This window comes from Alligator mississippiensis, chromosome 1, assembly GCF_030867095.1.
Source record: "Alligator mississippiensis isolate rAllMis1 chromosome 1, rAllMis1, whole genome shotgun sequence".
Lineage (NCBI taxonomy): Eukaryota > Metazoa > Chordata > Crocodylia > Alligatoridae > Alligator > Alligator mississippiensis.
In genome coordinates this window covers 386,536,532-386,555,106 of record NC_081824.1, presented here as the reverse complement: position 1 = coordinate 386,555,106, position 18,575 = coordinate 386,536,532, and the positions used below count along the sequence as shown (strand labels likewise).

General features: G+C 46.6%; 1 protein-coding gene across 4 annotated transcripts in view; it reads left to right on the top strand.

The window, feature by feature from the left end:
• Positions 1–1,003: 1,003 nt before the first annotated feature.
• SCEL (sciellin) overlaps positions 1,004–18,575 on the top strand; it is a 108,138-nt gene continuing 90,566 nt past the window's right edge. For 2 of the 4 annotated variants that reach the window (XM_059732093.1, XM_059732427.1), the window contains exon 1: positions 1,005–1,139. The gene's annotated coding sequence lies outside the window, so the exon portion shown is untranslated. Of the gene's footprint in view, positions 1,140–18,575 lie in introns of all 4 variants that reach the window. The other 2 variants (XM_059731815.1, XM_059732770.1) reach the window with 2 other exon arrangements.

Here is an 18,575-nt window from a genome sequence, read left to right as displayed (position 1 = left end):
TGTTGTCCTTGTCAATGGATATTATCCAGCACCTAAACTGAAGAGTGAGAAATCAATTCTGTACAAATAGAGAGAAATTCCTTGGTACCATTAAAAGACAAAAATACATTTCCATTTCAATGAGTGTATAATTTTTAAACCCATTCACATTCTGGTTCACTTGAAATGGGGAAAAAAATCCTATTCCAGTTTAGAAGCATCTTATATTAAAAGAAGATGTATTCACTAAGTAACTTCATTTTCTAAGAAATTAAAGATGCTAAATAATTTCTCTGAACAAGCCCCAATTGCTGTAAACATTTCACTGCCAGAAACAAGGTAGAGATGGTTGTTGGCATTTTCAAACTGCCCCACTAACAGAATCTTTTCATCCAGTATTTTATTCAGCAAAGAACTCAGCCTGCCTTTTTGTCTTTACCTGCCTGCCACCCACAGACGCAAAACTTACAGACAATTGAATTTTGCTTTGTTGATGAATCTACAGGAACAGGAGTAGTAACCTTAAATCTCTGATAGCAGGGATCTGGAATAGGATCTGTTAAGGATGATTGTTTTTTATTTCCATTGTCAGATTTTTTTCTTTCTGCTAACCTAACCAAATGAGGCAAATATTTAACATGTTTCAGATTCCAGCATGTATTCCACACGCAACCTGTGTGGAGACTTCTCCTTGATGAAAGAGTGTTACCACGCTTACTTCTGCCATGTAAATATATTCTTTAAAATATGTTTGAAAGGCAGGTCCATTGCCTAATGAAGTATTTGGAGGGGAGACTCCCAACTAAACCACAAATGATATGGTTTTGTAATACAGAAGGCTTGTGGGTTGCTGACAGAGCTCAGAAACATTTACTTTGAGAAATGTGGCCTTACCTTATGTAGAGTACAGGAATACAACAAACTCAGAGGTATTTTTAACTGAATTGGTATTTATACTATGTAACACCCTTTTCTACGCCTCCCACCTCTCCTTAAGTGACTCAGCTTCCAGAGGAGAAGCTTCTGAACTATTCAGACAGTGTCAAGGTAGACAACGTTACTACTCTCTAAATTTTGACTGCAGCAGACTTCTGGGTGGCTACTTAGATACTCCCTTTTGTGGGCTGGCTACAGGGTGCTGGTTCTTTATGATATAAGAGGTAAGGTTTGAGGTTTTTGTACTATATATTTAGAGTTCAAGATTTTCAAAAGTGCCTATTGCCTGATTTTCAGAAAGTATAGGATACTTACTGCGTCAAAAATGGGCCCCTTTAAGGTGGCCTGGGTTAAGCAAACAAAAGTCACTAGACATTTAAAAAGCATGGCCACGGTGCTCATATTATCATCTGCATTATCTCACTTGGTCAATTGGAAATTACTTAATTACATTTTGAACTTCAAATGACAAACTGGCTATTTACTCAGCTTTCAGTTAAGAGGTGTTTTAATGGATCTATTTGCTAGCCATGTTGGTTTGAGACAAAAAGAAATGCAAAACTCTAAAACTCTTGGTTCAGAGATTATTCCTTTTATTATACCAACTAAGAAATCACAAAAATATTATCTTTCTATGAAAGCTTTTATGCATTTTTCCTTTCACTGGTCTTTCTTTCTTTAGCTGAAAATATGGGACAGAAGAGGTTGTGGGATAATAAAATAATTTTATTTATTTGATTTTTGCTTTTGGTGAATGCTGAAAACCCTATCAATGTGTTACTTTTTAGGATTTAACTATGGGGGGAGTTTACAGTAGCCACTAATTTGTAAAGTCCACATAGTAAAACTAAACTCTTTTAATCTGAAACTGTCATTTTGGTGCATTATAATATAAAAAACACAGTTCTTTACAAAAAGGTAATTGGTTTCTTGATTGAAAATCATTGAGATAAAAGGGCGTAGAGCAATAAGAATGTCATCCGTGAAAAAAATCCTTCTGTACGATATATAAAAGAGCCACTTCTAAATCTATTTTATGTTTTATGTTTCTAAGTGAAAACAAATATACAAAAAAAAAGTATTCTGACTTTGTAGGTGATGTTATACTACTTACAGTTTCAAAACTTAGTTTCTTTCAAAGCAGTCTTCTCCACCCATGACCTGAAAAACCAGTTTTGGTAGCTCTCACTGCTATGAATAGTCCAATAACTTTTGTTTTATGGGCTCTTTAATTGAGTCTTTTTTCATTTAATTTATAATTTTGCCCATGATTTCTGACAAATAACCCTTCTATAAGGCATAAGCGACCCCAAACATTAAGATCACCTTTTAAAGTACTGTGTACATAAAATGTTTGCTTAGTTTTACGTGACTTTCAACAATAGAGGCACTTGAAAATAGTCAGCTCTTGCTAAATGAACTCCAGCTGGGGATTATGTAAAAAATAAGGCTTGGTTTTTCCATGCAAGAGTTTCAAGGGTGTAACTGAAGACAGAATTTAAACTAAGCATTTGTTGGTGCTTTACAGAATAAATAATCATGTCTTAGGAATTGTATTTAAAAATTGTATTTAGTTAGCAATTGAATACTCTGGTTCTAGTCTCCTTACTTCCATTTCTAAATTGAAGACCGTCTCTTTGTACAAGTGACATTATGCAACAGGAAAAACTTGGATGGGGTGGAAGATGTTCTCTGTGCTCTGGTGCACTTGGACAACTCTTTAATTCCTGCTGCACCCAAAGTTTAAAACCAACTTCCTGGCAGTAGCAGTAGCATTTCTAGTCAGGCAGTTGCTTAGGGAGTCACCTGACTTCATTGCTTATTATAATTTACCTGACTCCTTCTAAACTCTTCATTCCACAAGTCTTAATGACCCTCTCTTCTTTTAATGGTCTTAATGTTTCACCAATCAAGTTACCCTTTGTTCTGCAAATATGATGTCTGTTATCTGCTCCTGGTAACAAAGCTCCTATTTCACAGCCCTTCAGACTGGTTTTAACTCATTCTGATGACATTTATCTTTGGTTTTGGTTCAATATTAAACTGAATAATACAGCCCTAGGCCCCTAACATATTAGAAACCTTCTAGTTTATTTTTAACTTGAGAAAAATATATGTTGTATTATATGTGATGATGAACCTCACCACCTGCACCCCTCCTTTTCATAGTTCTAGATTTGCCCATGGCATTGAAGTAGCACCTTTTGTTTAGAGTGCCAATGGACAGTATAGAATTCATTAAGGAGAAATGTCTCCCTTATATTGCTCCATCCTTCCAAATGACCCAGCTTGGATATGAGAGTGGTACCACTGTTGCTTTTGGTGGGGAGGAGTAGGCTTTTGTGTTTGAGGGTGATGTGCAGACAATTGTTTGCCTTCAATCAAGAAGTGAAAGAATGGAAAACCTAAACTGTTAGGAAATGGAAAACTTAAACCATCATAGAAGGTCTAACAACATTTGAATAGAGGTTTAACTAGTAAAGCCAATAGCTTCATGTGATTTCAAATCATAGGAGGTCCATAATGTTTAAATTTTAACCCTGGAGCCATCTAGCAAGCGATCTCTAAGTGAGTCTAAAAATACACTAATAGGTTCTAATAGGTTCAAATAATAGACTGCTTCTAATGTTTAATTTCTAATACTTGAAAACATCAGACAAAAGGCCTGGAAATCTGAATATGATGAAAAATCTTGATTAGGTTGAAACAAGGTTTAGATATGAGTGTAGTTACTTCTTAGTGGGTGTGTCTACACATGTGCTTTAATGTGCATTAGCCTATTTTATTGCACATTAAAGAATCACAAAAATGTGCTTTTAGCTAGTGCACATTACAGTAGGGAAATGCAGAGGTTTTTAGTGCCTCACAATGGAGTGTGCTTGTAGATGTGATGGAAGACTGTTCCGACGCTCTATAATTAAAGTGCATCGAGCACACTCAATTAATCAAGTCTGCTGGAATGCGCTAATTAGCGTGCTTCCGCCAGTTTCTATGTCATGCTTCAAAATGGCAGGCAGGGGCACTTTAACTAAAGCTCATTTGACAAGCTTTAGTTAAAGCGCCCCCACTGCCATTTTGAAGCACAGGGATGCTGATACATGAGATGTTCTGGGCACTTTTAATTAGAGTGGTTCTTAGAGATGCTCTAATTAAAGCACCCCCTTTTACCCCCAGAGCATGTCACGTAGGGTTGCCAACTCTCCAGGTTTACCCTGGAGTCTCCAGGAATTAGATATAAACTTCTAGGAGACTACTGAGAATCACCCAGGGGATAAATGAAAGGGCATTCATTAAAGTAAATATTAAAATTTGAATCCAATTTATACAGTAGTCCAGTGGGATTTTGCCTTCCTGATGTAAAGTCTGTGCACCGTAATCTGCAACTGATACATGTAAGCACGTGGGCACATTCACGTTCTGCGTCAGACGCACAGCATTCCGGAAACCTCCTGGAATAGATTCAAACAGAGTTGGCAACCCTAAGCAGGTGTAAAAACACCCAGAGGTGCTAGATTCAATGTGCATTACTTAAAATGCATTAATGAATGTGTAGACATGCCCACTGTCTTGCACATGTAACCTCTATTATTTTTAGAGAAAGAGAAAAAATAAAATAGATGGTGGCAAAGTTTTTAAAATGCATTAGTGAAAGATACAATGTTGGAAGTATTTGATTCTAGACTGAAGTAAGTATTAGAAAATGTCTTATTTGGAACTATCTTGCACTAGCAAAGTATTGACTAGACCAGTGGTTCTCAACCTTTCTTGTACTGTGTCATGCGGTGGGGTCCCTAGGGATGGCTGTGATGCTCCTAGGGCCCTGTGACCTTGCCAGCTTCACCATATGGGTGCCTTCTATTCTCTCCTGCCATGTCTTGATGGTTAAGATAATAGATGGTAGATAGGGAGGCTGTCCTCCAGGTGCTATGCAGTCATGGTCCTGGTGGACCCCACTAAACTGTGTTGGTTCTTAGACCCCTTGCTGGGTCCCCCTCTAAGTGCTTTGCGGGACACCCCAAGCCTTATGGGATAGATGCATAACTCCAAAACCACCCCTTTATCATGCTCCATGCCTCACAGATGGTATGTAGACATTGTCTCCCATGATGAGGCCTCAGTTTAGTTTGGCCTCAGTAACTGCGCCCTCTGGTGCTGGGGTCTCTTCACCCCCTGTTGCTGCACTCTCTGGTGCTGGGGTCTGTTTAACCCCTGTTGCTGCACTCTCTGGTGCTGGGGTTTGCTTAACCCCTGTTGCTGCACTCTCTGGAGCCAGGGCTCTGCACCATAGTGTGCTGCAATGAGGCCTCCTCCTCCCCAATAGCCTCAGTCTGGCCCACCAGATTAAAAGAAACAACATCAATATGAGCCCATGGGCTATAACATAACAGCAACCATAACCCTGGATACTTTAGTCTCACTACCAGCAGCACAGGCACCCACGTATCTCCATGGAGCTTTTCTTCATGAACTCCATTTCCCCTGACAGTTTCCAGGGCCCTAACTGCTTTCAGTCCCAGCCCTGGGGCTTATATGTGCCCAGGGTCCTGCCTTCTTCTGATCAGCTGACTGGGTGCAGGTGCAGACTAATTCCCTCATTAGCCTGCTGCCACAATAACCTCCACCTGTGGGGCTTCTGCCTGGCTCCTAGGGCCCTCTCTCTATGTGGTTTCTGCCTATAAAGGAGCAGGCACCTTAGTGCCCTGTGACATACTGGGACCCATTTGTAAGGGTCAATGGCCAATCCCAAGCCACAGCCCCCTGACCCTGCCAGTGCCCCTCACTCCCAACCTATAGTCCTCTGCCTCCCTCGGTCATGCTGTTGCCCCTCACTCCCAAACCACAACCCCCTGCCCACCCCAGCCCTGCCAGAGGGGGCCCCCAGCTGTTTCCATTCTGCTCGGGCCAGAATGCAGTGGCTATGGCTCTGCTACAGCCTGTATGAGCTGGAGCCGCAAGTCTGGCCCCAGCATGGCTGGAGGGAGGAGGAAGGGAGGCCTGTACCTCCCTGCTGTCCTGGTCTGGGGTTCCTATGGGGCACCAAGCAGACTGGTCATGGCCTTACCCACCCCCTGAACAGCATCTCCCAGCTGCCTCGCCTTTGTGAGTACAGGCACTGGCCTTGGTGCTGCTGGCCCAGCTCCCTGCTGTCCCTGAGGGACCACCCTCCTGCCCCCTTCCCCCACTAGAGTGAAAGGTGCCTTCCCCCAATCCCCCCTGCCTTCTACCTGTATCCAGCTGCTGGGATGCTCCCATGTCCCTACCTGGCTGCATACCAGCCACATGAATGTATGCCTACGCATGTGAGCCTACTGCCTCCAATTGCCCCAAGTAGCTCCTTGCAGCCTGGAATGCTGCCAGTCTGCTAGGGGAAACCCATGTTTTCCCACATTTTTCTGGGACTTGCTCTTGACTCTTTCAAATATTCTTGCAACCCCACTGTTGACTTACAACCCACATGTTGAGAAACACTGAACTAGATGCTTACCAAAAGTTTTTGCTTTGCTTTTCCTTTTGCATGTTCAGATCCAATGGTGTGGTATATGTATTTCTCAAACTGCCTCTCTAAAGGACTTTTAAAAAAACCTTTGTTTTTCTTAGTCCATCACAGCTGCCTCCTCTGGGCCCTCAGCCTCTCCTGCTGTGTCTAGTCTATTCTGCAGTGAAAATCACCTATTTTTCTAATCACTTTCTTTCCATCTGCTTCCTCATCACAATTAAACTCCTTGTTTGATATCATATGCTGTAACTGAAAGTGAAAGAAATATAGTCAATTAAACATAAAATAAAAAGGTTTTAAAAATGAGAACTTAAATCTAGATCCTAAGGAATAGAGAAGCTTTCTTGCTATGGTAAATATGACTTGATATAGAAAAATGTGAACCTGACAGAAAATACCTCAAACCCTTTTCTGCTGGAGCACCCAACCCAGCCCAGCCCTGAGCTGGAAAGCATGCTGGGGGACTGTGATTTAACTTGAACTAGGAAGGGGTCTGAAACAGCAGTTTCATAAACCGGTTTGACCCAAATCAGTTGAGTCTGATACTACATTGAACCAAGTTTATCTTAAACTAGCTTCAGCCATTTTGAAACTGTTTTATGTGCACTGAACTTCTGTTCTGTTATAGGTTTAAACCAGTTTCTGATGACTTCAACCAGTTTATGTGTAACTTCTGCCTTTTGTGTAACTTCAGTCAATTCATAAAACTAATGGAAGGGTACTTTGAGTCCAAAAAGCTTTGAGAACCACTGCTTTTAGTGTATGGACAAGTGTTCATCTCTACTGGTGGTAATTTCCCAAACATTTCCACTGCTGGAAATCTGTCTGGGAATTGGAACAGTACAGGTGTTCCAGCCTGCAGCTACCCTCTTTTACCTGCTCCCTGCACCTTCCTCAGACTGCAGTGCTCCTGGTTTGGGGAAGGCGTGGGGAGCAGCAGCTGCTCCATTTCCCCTGGTCTCTGGCAGGGGAGTAAAATGGTGGGAAAAGATTCCCAGTGCCTTCCCTGGGCTGGGGTTATCCTGTTCTGGGCAAGTGCAGGAAACATTGCCCCATTGCTCCCTCCCTTCATGGAGACAGTGCATCCCTGAAACCAGGGACACCCCAGTTTGGGGGATGGGTGGGGAGTATGTTTCCTCTCTGGGACAAATGAATGAATACCAGTACACTGACTATTTCTGCTGAGAGAGCAACAATTCTCCCAGTAAAAAGGTAGTGCCTATACATGGGCTAAGGGACCTCCCTGGTCTGCCTTCTATCTGACATGGCCAGTGTCCTGGAACTGTTTCTAAGTTCCGGTTTCACTGGAACTACATTCCTTTTTGTTTTTGAAATGCTGGTGTTTTGCCTATTGGGTTGTTTTGTTCTGCTCTTGACAGCTGATTGGAAACACCTGTCAATTATCTGAAATGTACATTCTTGCAAAATTGCAGTTTCTGAGAGAGAGGCTCTCTTGTTTATTTCCTTACTGACTTGGGATATCTCATTATCACTTTCTTGCTTTCCTTTCTTTTTTTCTTCGTCACACTAGCGGTACTACCCAACCTTTATATTTACATCTGAAATTGCTAAAAGTTTGGTTAAGAAAGTTTAGCAAAAGCACACAGTTCAAGTATAGCAATTCATAAATCTACAGAAGATTATGCAATATTAATCAAAAGGGCTAGGGACAGACATTACACAGAAACCAGTTTAAGTGATCAGAAACTGGTTTAAACCTGTAACAGAACATAAGTTCAGTGCACATAAGCCAGTTTCAAAATGGCTGAAACTGGTTTAAGATAAACCCAGTTGAATGTAGTATATCAGACTTAACTGATTTAGGTCAAACTGGTTTATGCAATGTATGTCCCAGGCTGCTTCCTCAGAGTCCCCCGACATCCCAGATGCTTTGCAGCCCTGGACTGAGCTGTGCTGTCTGCTTCAGAGAGCAGGGTTGGCCCTGCCCCTCTACTCCATAGGCAGAGCTCTGGCAGAGACTGCAGGCACAACAGGGTCTGCCTGGTTTCCCCCTCCCCAGCCCACCCTCACTGCTCAAGCAGGGATCTCCCGTCTCCCCACAGCACGGACCACAGCCCTATGGACCCTAGGCATGTGGTATGCTAGCTAATGCTGAGAGGGTGCGTGTGTGTGTGTGTGTGTGTCTCTCTCTCTCTCTCCAATTTCACTGGGACAGGCAAACAACACAGTATATGCTTAGGCTTTTTGGAGCTAATCAACAGGTCAGCTGGTAATGTCCCTCCATTCCTTCCTTGGAAAAAGCTGTTTAAGAAGAATGTGAACTAATGAGAGAGGCTTCTGTTTTGTTGCTGGGCTGATAAATGCTGTGTTATCAGCTCCCTGCTGGCTCCCTCACCCATCAGGTTTGCAAACAGTATGAAGAAGCAGGGAGCGGGAGATTGAAAAGCTCAGTATCATGAACAGGTGTGTGCACTGCACACACACCCTTTTTTGCCTCAGAGTGCTATCCTGGGGCTGGGGTCTGGCAACACTCCTGCCCCTTGAACAGTAAGTTGGGAAAAGCCTGGGAATATGCAGGCAGAGGACGGGTTTAAACCCCTCCCTAATCAGAGCATCCTGCTGGGGCCTGGCCACGCACCCCCTCAGCTTAGCATTGTGGAAGGGAAGGGAAGGGAAGGGAAGGAAGGGAAGGGAGGGCTGCTCTAGTGCCCCCCTGGCTTCTAGCCTGAGACACTGCATGCATGTGCCTACATTTCTTTAGTCTAGAGGGAATGTCTATACTGTTGCAAACTAATTCAATTTAGGCAGGTTAGACTAACCTACAAAGATTGAATCAATTCAGGCTCAGGCTTTTTGAATGTCTGTCCCTAGCCTATCAATACAACTGAGGCTACAACATACACACATGGACTTTATATACATTTTATTTTTGTTGTTCATCAATTATTTATTGGTAATTAAACTTTAGGCTAAGGCCTTCTTGCCTTTCCTAAATTTTAGATGTTACCATTCCCTTATGCATGTTAATTTAAATACTGTGTTAAATGTGACATTTTTAGCCCTGGCAGAGTTCAGGCTGTACTCATTTAAAATGGATGCTGGGCCTTCTGCTTCAGATGTGCTTCTACAGCATTGCTTTCACCCATGAAAAGACAAGACTGGCAATCAAGGGCCACAACCCAAAGGGGAGGAGAGTTCAGGATGAGTGGTTGCTCCTCAAGGGAGTAATCCTGGATGCACAAGTAATTATCCTGTCTTGGAGGAAAGGCAGCAAAAGGGAACTAGGGGACCTCCTGCATCTTAAAAGGAGATGAAGGACTGGAATCACCACCAAGGAGGAATACTCTGATATGGTCTGGACCGGCAGAGAGCAAACTAGGGAAGCCAAGGCTGCAATGGAACTCCAGCTAGCTACAAATATCACGGACAATAAAAAGTCCTTTTTTAGATATGTGGGGAGCTGGAGGAAAAGCAAGGGCAACATTGGACCCCTGCTAAACCAGATGGGACAACTGACAACCAATGCCCAGGAAAAAGCAAACTAGCTAAATGGGTACTTTGCATCAGGTTTTCACTAGTCCCATGGGATGCTCCTGGCCACCACGGGACAGGGAAGTCCAGGTGGGGGAGATTCCTTACCCTCCATCAAAGCTGACCTCATGAAGGAACACTTTGTCAGGCTGGATACCTTCAAGTCAGCCGGCCCTGATGATTTACACCCAAGGGTACTCAAGGAGCTGGCAAGCATCATATCTCAGCCCCTGGCATGGATCTTTGAGAACTCCTGGTGCTCTGCTGAAGTCCCCAAAGATTGGAAGAAGGCCAATGTGGTGCCTATCTTCAAGAAGGGGAGGAAAGTAGATCTAGCAAACTACAGGCCCATCAGCCTGACTTCTATCCTGTGGAAGGTCTTGGAAGAGATTATCAAAGAGGCCATCCTTAACAGACTGGCTGATGGCAACATCCTGAGGGATACCCAGCATGGCTTTGTTGCGGATAGGTCTTGCTTGACCAATCTCATTTCTTTTTATGACCAGGTGACTTATCACCTGGACAAGGGACAAGAGATTGATGTCATATATCTTGACTTAAAAAAAAGCCTTCGATCTGGTATCCCATGATCACCTCTTGGCAAAACTGGCTAACTGTGACCTTGACCTCACCATGATCCACTGCCTGGGGAATTGGCTCCGTGGTAGGACCTGGAGGGTGGTGGTTGACGGAAGTCGATCATCGTGGTACGCTGTGACCAGTGGGGTCCCTCAAGGCTCAGTACTAGGGCTTATTCTTTTTATCTTCATCAAAGATGTAGATATTGGTGTCAGAAGCAGACTGGCCAAGTTCGCCCATGACACCAAACTCAGGTAAAGAATCCACACCTGAGGACAGGAGGGTGATTCAGGCAGATCTTGACAGGCTCATGAAATGGGTGGATGAGAACGTGATGGTGTTTAACACAGAAAAATGCAAGGTTCTCCACCTTGGGAGGAAAAACCTGCAGCATGCTTATAGGCTCGGCAGTGCTACGCTGGTTAGCACTACAGATGAAAGGGACTTGGGGGTCATGATTGACCACAAGATGAACATAAGCCTTCAATGTGATGCTGCGGCTAGCAAAGTGAGCAAAACACTGGCTTGCATCCATAGATGCTTCTCAAGCAAATCCCAGGACATCATTCTCCTGTTGTACTCGCCCTTGGTGAGGCCACAGCTGGAGTACTGTGTCCAGTTTTGCACTCCACAATTCAAAAAGGATGTGGAGAAGCTTGAGAGAGTGCAGAGAAGAGCCACGCACATGATCAGAGGTCAGGAAAACAGACCTTATGAAGAGACGATGAGAGTCATGGTACTCTTCAGCCTGGAAAAGCACAGGCTCAGGGGCGATCTGGTGGCCACCTGTAAGTTTATCAGGGGTGTTCACCAGGATCTGGGGTAACATCTGTTCACCAGAGCGCCCCAAGGGATGACAAGATTGAATGGTCACAAACTGCACCGAGAGAGATTCAGGCTGGACATAAGGAAGAACTTCTTTTCTGTTGAAGCCTCCAAGGTTTGGAATAGACTGCCGCCGGTGGTGTTTCAAGCACTCACTTTGAACACCTTCACGACACATTTGTAGGTAACCCGGGCGGTACTCCAAAAGGTACCCCCTCTCCAGTTGAAGGGATCAGAGCAGGTACACAAGCGCTGTGGGAGCTTTAGGGATTCTCCTCCCCCTATAGAGCACAGCCAGATCAGCACTGGGGATGTAACCATATACCTTTTTAATGAGGGAACATAACAGGCATAATCGGGGGGGGGGGGAGGGTATAGTGGACACCACAGTGCCCCAAGGGGCAGGATTCAACAAAGGTTAGACACAATCATTGGCAAAAGACAGGGTTAACAAAATATAAAACACAAACAACAGAGCAAACAATACTGGTTGGGGAAATATAAAAAAGGCACAAAATACAAAATATCAAAGGACAAAGGAATACAGGGCCTGGGTCACCTGGAGAAAGGGGGAAAACACAATGGCTCCTGTCTACTGCAAGAAGAATTTCTCTTTGTTAGCTCACTCACCAAGACTGAGATTTGAACTCAGATCTCCTACATGACAGGCAAGAACACTGCCACACAGCTACCATTGCTGGTATTGCAGTAAGCTGCTAGGGGTCTTGACCTTCCTGGAGCCCCGGCCTCACATCAAGGTGCCTGGCCTCTGATTGGAGGAGCTGGAAGCCAAGCTGGGAACCCCTCAGGTCACTGCTCAGATCCTCCTGCTGGCCACAGCCTCTTGTAGGGGATCCTGGAGTCCAGCAGGATGCCTCTCCTGCCGGCCACACGCCATGCTGCTGAGGGTCCCACTGCTGCCTGCAGGTCCTGCTCCTTCAGGCTCTTCTGGGGCAACTGCTTCCGCCCCGCTGGCTCAGCTCCTGCCAGCTCTTCGAAGCTCCTTCCTCATAGTCCCTCCCTGGTCTCTCCTAAGTCAGCTGTACTGTCCCTTTTATCCCCCTCCAGGTGACCCAAGGGGCCAATCAGGGGACATGAGGGGTGAATCTCTGGGCCTGATTGGTGAGGAAAGGGAATCCCAAGTCCTCCAATCGTCTTTTACCCCTTCAAAACCCCTGGACCAAATCATTACCAGATTGGTGAGGAAAGGGAATCCCAAGCCCTCCAATCATCTTTTGCCCTTTCAAAACCCCTGGGCTAGGTCACTGCCAGCCAGCCCGTCACATGTATGTTTATCTTGCTGGGATCCTACGATCCCTGCAGACTTCCTGCCCCTGGGGCAGGGGGCTGGACTTGATGATCCTCTAGGGCCCCTTCTAGCCCGAGTGTCTATGAAATCTATGAAATAGTCGTTAGAAGACTATCCTGGGAAACTGGAGTTGACGGTGTGAATCCCCTTATGGTAAGGGACACCTAGAACCCAGATCACCTAGTTTTGGGGCAAATACTCTTACCACTAGTGTATTTGGCAAAAGGTGGGCATTTTCTCTTCTGCATTATATATTGAGCTGTGTGTGTGTTCAGCATCAGATTGTTAGGCATGCTCTGACTTTGTCTAAGGAAGTAAGGATTTAGGTAGAGTTTAGGCCCATCTCAATCAATACTGATCTAGAATGTAATGGAAATAAGGCACCAGCATCCTGGATGGCTGATCTGTTTTGCTTCAGAGAATGTGCAGTAGATGAAGTGTAGAGGTCTTGGCATTTTTTCAGGCCAAAATGGAGCCACCTAATGAATCTAGGCACCTAAAGAATTTTACAGCTTCTGAATAGAGTAGGTTTGGATTGTTATTTAAACATGGGGTGTCAAAGGTACAGCCCACAGGCTGGAGCTGGGTTGTGGAGCCATATCATCCAGACCCTGTTGCTGGATTCAGTGCCTATGGCACCCTACTCCAGCCAGTCTGGGACTGCAAGCACATGATGCACACTCCAGCTGGTCTGGGGCAGGCACTGTGTACAGTGTGGATCCTGGATTGGGCTTCATGTAGAGCAGAGTCTCAGACTTGCCAGACTGGGTGCTGGATCTGGCATATAAGGGAAGAAGGGGGACTCTGGGTTCCTTGCATGTTTGATCTGGCCCTTGCTCCAGTGGATCTGCACTGCAGGTGCACTGCAGGTGGCACCTGCTCCAGCCAGTCCTTAACCTGCACTGCATGTGGCAACTGCCCTGGATAGAGTGGACAGCAAATGTAGCTTACTCTCAGTCTAACCAGAGCAGGTGCCACATGTGGAGGAATCAGTGGTGAGGTTGAGTGCTGTGAGGGCTGAATATGGAATACAGGGGTCTGTTTTTACTATAAAAAATTACTACTTAGCTTGTACTGTTGCAGAGAACATCTCATAAATGTAAAACGCGCATGATGAATGGTGTACTCTCTGTCTGAGATTGCAGTAATAAACAAGGCCTATGATGTCAGCTGTCCCATTTGGTTTTAATCAAAGAATGCAATGCGGTGTTAACTCTGTCAACACTGTTAATAATTTCACTGATTATCAAAGAATGTAAGGAAGATCAAGGCAAGGTACAGACATTACACAACAACTGGCCTAAGTACTTGGAAATTGTTCTAAATCTGTAGCCATACAGAAGTTTGCACATAGAGGCTAAATACAGACAGTCAAAAAGCCTGAGGCTGAATTGGTTCAGTCTTTGCAGGTTAGTCTAAACTGCACAGATTAAATTGAAACAGAAGTGAACAGACATTTACCTTTGATTCAGGAAATGCAGCCATGTGCCTGCAGTGGCTCAGACCAGAGGCTGATGGGCACTAGAGCGTGGCTTTCTGGCATATAGCCAGTATAGGCTGTGTGTTCACTTCCTTTTCCCACTTCCCCCAAGGTCTCTGGGATTTGCAGTCCAAAATCACAACAGCAGGACTTTGTAGGTTTGCTCATCACTTCATAGTTTCATAGTTGGTAGGGTCAGAAGAGATCTGAGCAGATCATCAAGTCCAACCCCCTGCCATGGGCAGGAAAGAATGCTGGGGTCAAATGACCCCAGCTAGGTGATTGTCTAGCTTCCTTTTGAAGACCTCCAGGGTAGGAGTAAGCACCACTTCCCTTGGAAGTTGGTTCCAGATCCTAGCCACCCTGACTGTGAAGTAGTGCTTCCTGATGTCCTCTTCCTGCTTCCAGGTTCCTCTGGGATTTGTAGTCCACTATTTTAGCCAGCAGTAAGTTAAAGTGGGGGAAGGGGTGTTTATCCCCCTTCCCTGGCTCCAAACCCCAGCCAGTGTTTGCCTGGGGGGGCAGCCCCCACCCTGGAGACTGGCCTGCATTCACAGCTGGGTTTACCCCCCCCATCCCCTTGTCAGCTAGCCCTCACTGCTCCAGCTAGGGACCAGAGGGGTGGGGCTAGCCCTGCTTTCTTGAGCAGAGCCCAGCCCAGGGCTGAAAAACATGCAGGGGGACTGTGATTTAATTTGAACCAGGAAGGGGTCTGGGAAAGAAGTTTCATAAACTGCTTTGACCCAAATCAGTTAAGTCTGATACTTACTACATTCAGCCAGGTTTATCTTAAACTAGTTTCAGACATTTTGAAATTGGTTTATGTGCACTGAGCTTCTGTTCTGTTTCAGGTTTAAACCAGTTTCTGATGACTTAAACCAATTTGTAACTTCTGTCCCTAGCCAGACTGGTCTAAAAATGGCAGAACCCAGCCCAAGATAGACCTGGGTTGCTGCCCACTCAAAGTTAATCAATTTAGGTTAGACTAGTGAATTGAATTTCTGTAACAGATGCCCTAGTGATTCAAGTTAGATCATTGTCTTCTAACATCTCAGGCTCCTTTGTAGGCCCCACAACCCTCCCTCCTCTGACAGGGAAATGCATTAGCACTTAGCCTGAACTTGGCTGCTTCAGCCAAGCACCCCCCAGGGCCCACCCCCAAGCTTTCCCAGAGCTGAGTCAGCACAGACCCTTTCCACACCCTGCCTCCTGCCTCCAGCCATCTGTCACCTGCAGGTGGGAGGGGGGGAGGGCTGAAGGGAGGTACCTGTGTTCCCTGCATGAGCCCTGGGATTGGGTACCTGTGTCCCCAGGCCATGCCTCCACACCCCATCACAATGCACCCCATGATATACACACAGATCTGAAATGGAGCCCAGGAGAACCCCTGTGCTTGGGTGTAGTTCCACAGACTGCAACCATGGCTCCTGCATATGCACACAGCAGGTGGGCACAGTCCCATGGACTGCAGCCCTGGCTCCTGCACACCCAGCCATGCATGAGTGCAGACCCATGTACGGCAACTCTGCTTCCTGCACACCACATCTCAGTGGCCAGAGTCGGGCACCCTGCCACCCAGACCCCAGCATGCCTCCCCACCTCAGGCAGCAGCTGGTGCAGGCAACTTGTCTCTGGTGGTCAGGGTGGTAGGGGCAGCACATTGGGACTGGGCCTGCATGGAGGCAACCCTGTGACCTCTGTGGCTCAGCCAGTGTCTGCAGGTACCTGGGCACCTGGGGTGCTGCATTTTTGGCTTGTAGCTACAGGGTCCCAGAGTACTAGGGCTAGGGGCATTGGGTGGGGGAGAATTGAGCATCCAAACTGGGGCAAGCAGACAGATGCTGCTGGAAACTTCAGGAGCAGGCAGGGACTGCATTGACATGGCAGGAGGTTGGGGATGTGCTCACTCATGCTTGTCAGACAATCAGGAGTGGACCAGGCAGTTGGCTGTGCCTGGCAGTCTCTGGTAGCCCATGGAGCTTGTGGGGCCTTCTGGGAAGTGTGCAAGAGTGCCTTCAACCTGCTGGCCTTAGTCAGTACAGGCAGACTGCATTTCCACCCTCCACCTCCACCAAAGGGTGAACATATGTTCTGTTTGCTACTGATGTAACCTAGGCTGCTTACAGAAACCCATATAAGTTAGATTGATTCCTCCTCAGGCATTTTGAACATCTGTACCTGGCCCAAGGGGGTATCCTATTATACAGACCTGTTTATCCTAAATTCATGACAGAGCTATGAGCTAGAACGTAGAGGTTTTAATATCACCCATTGAGGTTTCAGGTGGTTTAATTTTTCTGAGGCAGAGGTCAGGTCCTAAAGTTTATATAAAAAAATATATCAAAAACTGTATTGAAAGATGCACTTCTATTAAATCGACTTCTTTAAAAAAGCTGGGCTTTCCCAAATGAAACATTGCTAGACCTGATTGGTTCTCAGACTTGCCAAAATGTCCTCATTCCTTCTGCTGTTCAGGAACTTGATAAGCAATATCAGTTAGCCATTTCCTCCTACATTAAAAAAAAAAAAAAAAAAAAAAGGGAACCAGACCCTTTCCTGTCATTTTGTTTCTCTGTGACCATAGTAATTTAGGAACCATAAAATATATGCTGCTGTGTCCAGCCAGGGGCATGGACCAAGGTGGTCAAGGGCCCTAAGGCCTGCCGCACCAAGGCCCCTCCCCCGCCAGAACTGAGCAACAGGAATGCACCTCTTGCTGCCCCAGCAGAGCCTGCTGAGTTGCCGGCCCCTGCTCTCCCCAAGACAAAACGTAAGGTGTTTGTTGTGGGAGACTCCCTCCTAAGGGGGACGGAGGGGCCAATCTGCCACCTGACCCCTTAGCCCGGCAAGTCTGCTGCTTCCCAGGGGCCCGCATCCGGGACATTGCAGAGAGGATCCCCAAGCTCCTCAAACCCACAGACCACTATCCCATGCTCCTTATTCATGTGGGCACCAATGACACGGCTCGGAGCACTCCCAGCCAGGTCATGAGGCGCTACAGGGATTTGGGGGTGGGGCTAAAGGGTCTGGGGGCACAGGTGGTGTTCTCGTCAATCCTCCCAGTCTCAGGCTATGGGCTGAGAAGGGACAGGAGGATCTATGTGGTCAACCAAAGACTGCGGCGCTGGTGTCGTCAGGAAGGCTTTGGCTTTCATGACCACAGCCCGCTCTTTGGCGAGAGAGGCAGCGAGCTGCTGGGAAGAGATGGTCTCCACCTCTCTCCCCTAGGGAGGAGGCTCTTCTCAGCCAGACTGGCTGACCTGCTCCACCGGGCTTTAAACTAAGCCCGCTGGGGGACGGGGGGACTACCACCACTGCTGGCCCGCTGAACAATCCTTGCAAAGCCAGCGGATCACGGCACTCAAGGGAGCCCGCCCCAGCCCCAGCCCTGGTAAAATCTGTGGGCAAGGAAGGAGCCCCCCAGGGGGCACTTGCCTGCTTGTACACAAATGCGAGGAGCTTGGGGAATAAGCAGGAGGAGCTCATCCTCCTGCTCAGTGCAAACAATTACGATGTCATAGGGATCACGGAGACCTGGTGGGACTCCACCCATGACTGGACCACGGGGATAGATGGCTATACCCTGTACAGGAGGGATCGTGTAGAGAAAAGGGGCGGGGGTGTAGCTCTCTATGTTAAGGAAAGCTACGCGTCCCTGCAAGCCGATATTGGCAACCAGGGTGGACGGCTGGAGACCCTCTGGGTTAAAATCCGTGGGGAACACGGCACAGGGGACACAATGGTGGGAGTCTATTACAGACCTCCCACCCAAAGTCCTGAGCTAGACCAGGAGTTTGCCCAGGAACTGGCTGAGGCAGCTTGCTCCAGGACCATGGTTGTCATGGGTGACTTCAATTACCCAGACATCTTGTGGGAGGATCGCTCAGCAAAATCTGAGCGGTCGCAGAGCTTCCTCTCGTGCATGGATGACCTCTACCTGACTCAAGAAGTCTATGGGCCAACGAGAGGCAAAGCGCTGCTCGACCTGGTGCTGGCTACTGGGGAGGACCTAGTCGGTGACCTAGTGATCGATGGGAAGCTGGGTGACAGCGACCATGAGCTGATCACCTTCACCATCCGCCGAAAAGCTGGCAAGTCAGTCAGCAACACGCAAGTCCTTGACTTCAGGAAAGCCGACTTTGACAAGCTCAGGAGGCTTGTCAGTGAGGCCCTAAGGGACTGTGACCACAGGGAGAGGGGAGTTCAAGAAGAGTGGTTGCTCCTCAAGGGAACGATCCTCAATGCACAAACTAAGTCTATTCCATCTCGGAGGAAAGGCAGCAAGAGGGCACAGCAGCCCCCCTGGCTCTCCAGGGACCTAGCAGACCTCCTGAGCCTAAAAAGAAAGGCCTACAAAGGATGGAGGATGGGAGTCACCTCCAAGGAGGATTATTCTGCACTGGTCCGGTCCTGTAGGGAGCAGACCAGGAAAGCCAAGGCTGCAACGGAACTCCAGCTAGCTTTGAGCATCAAGGACA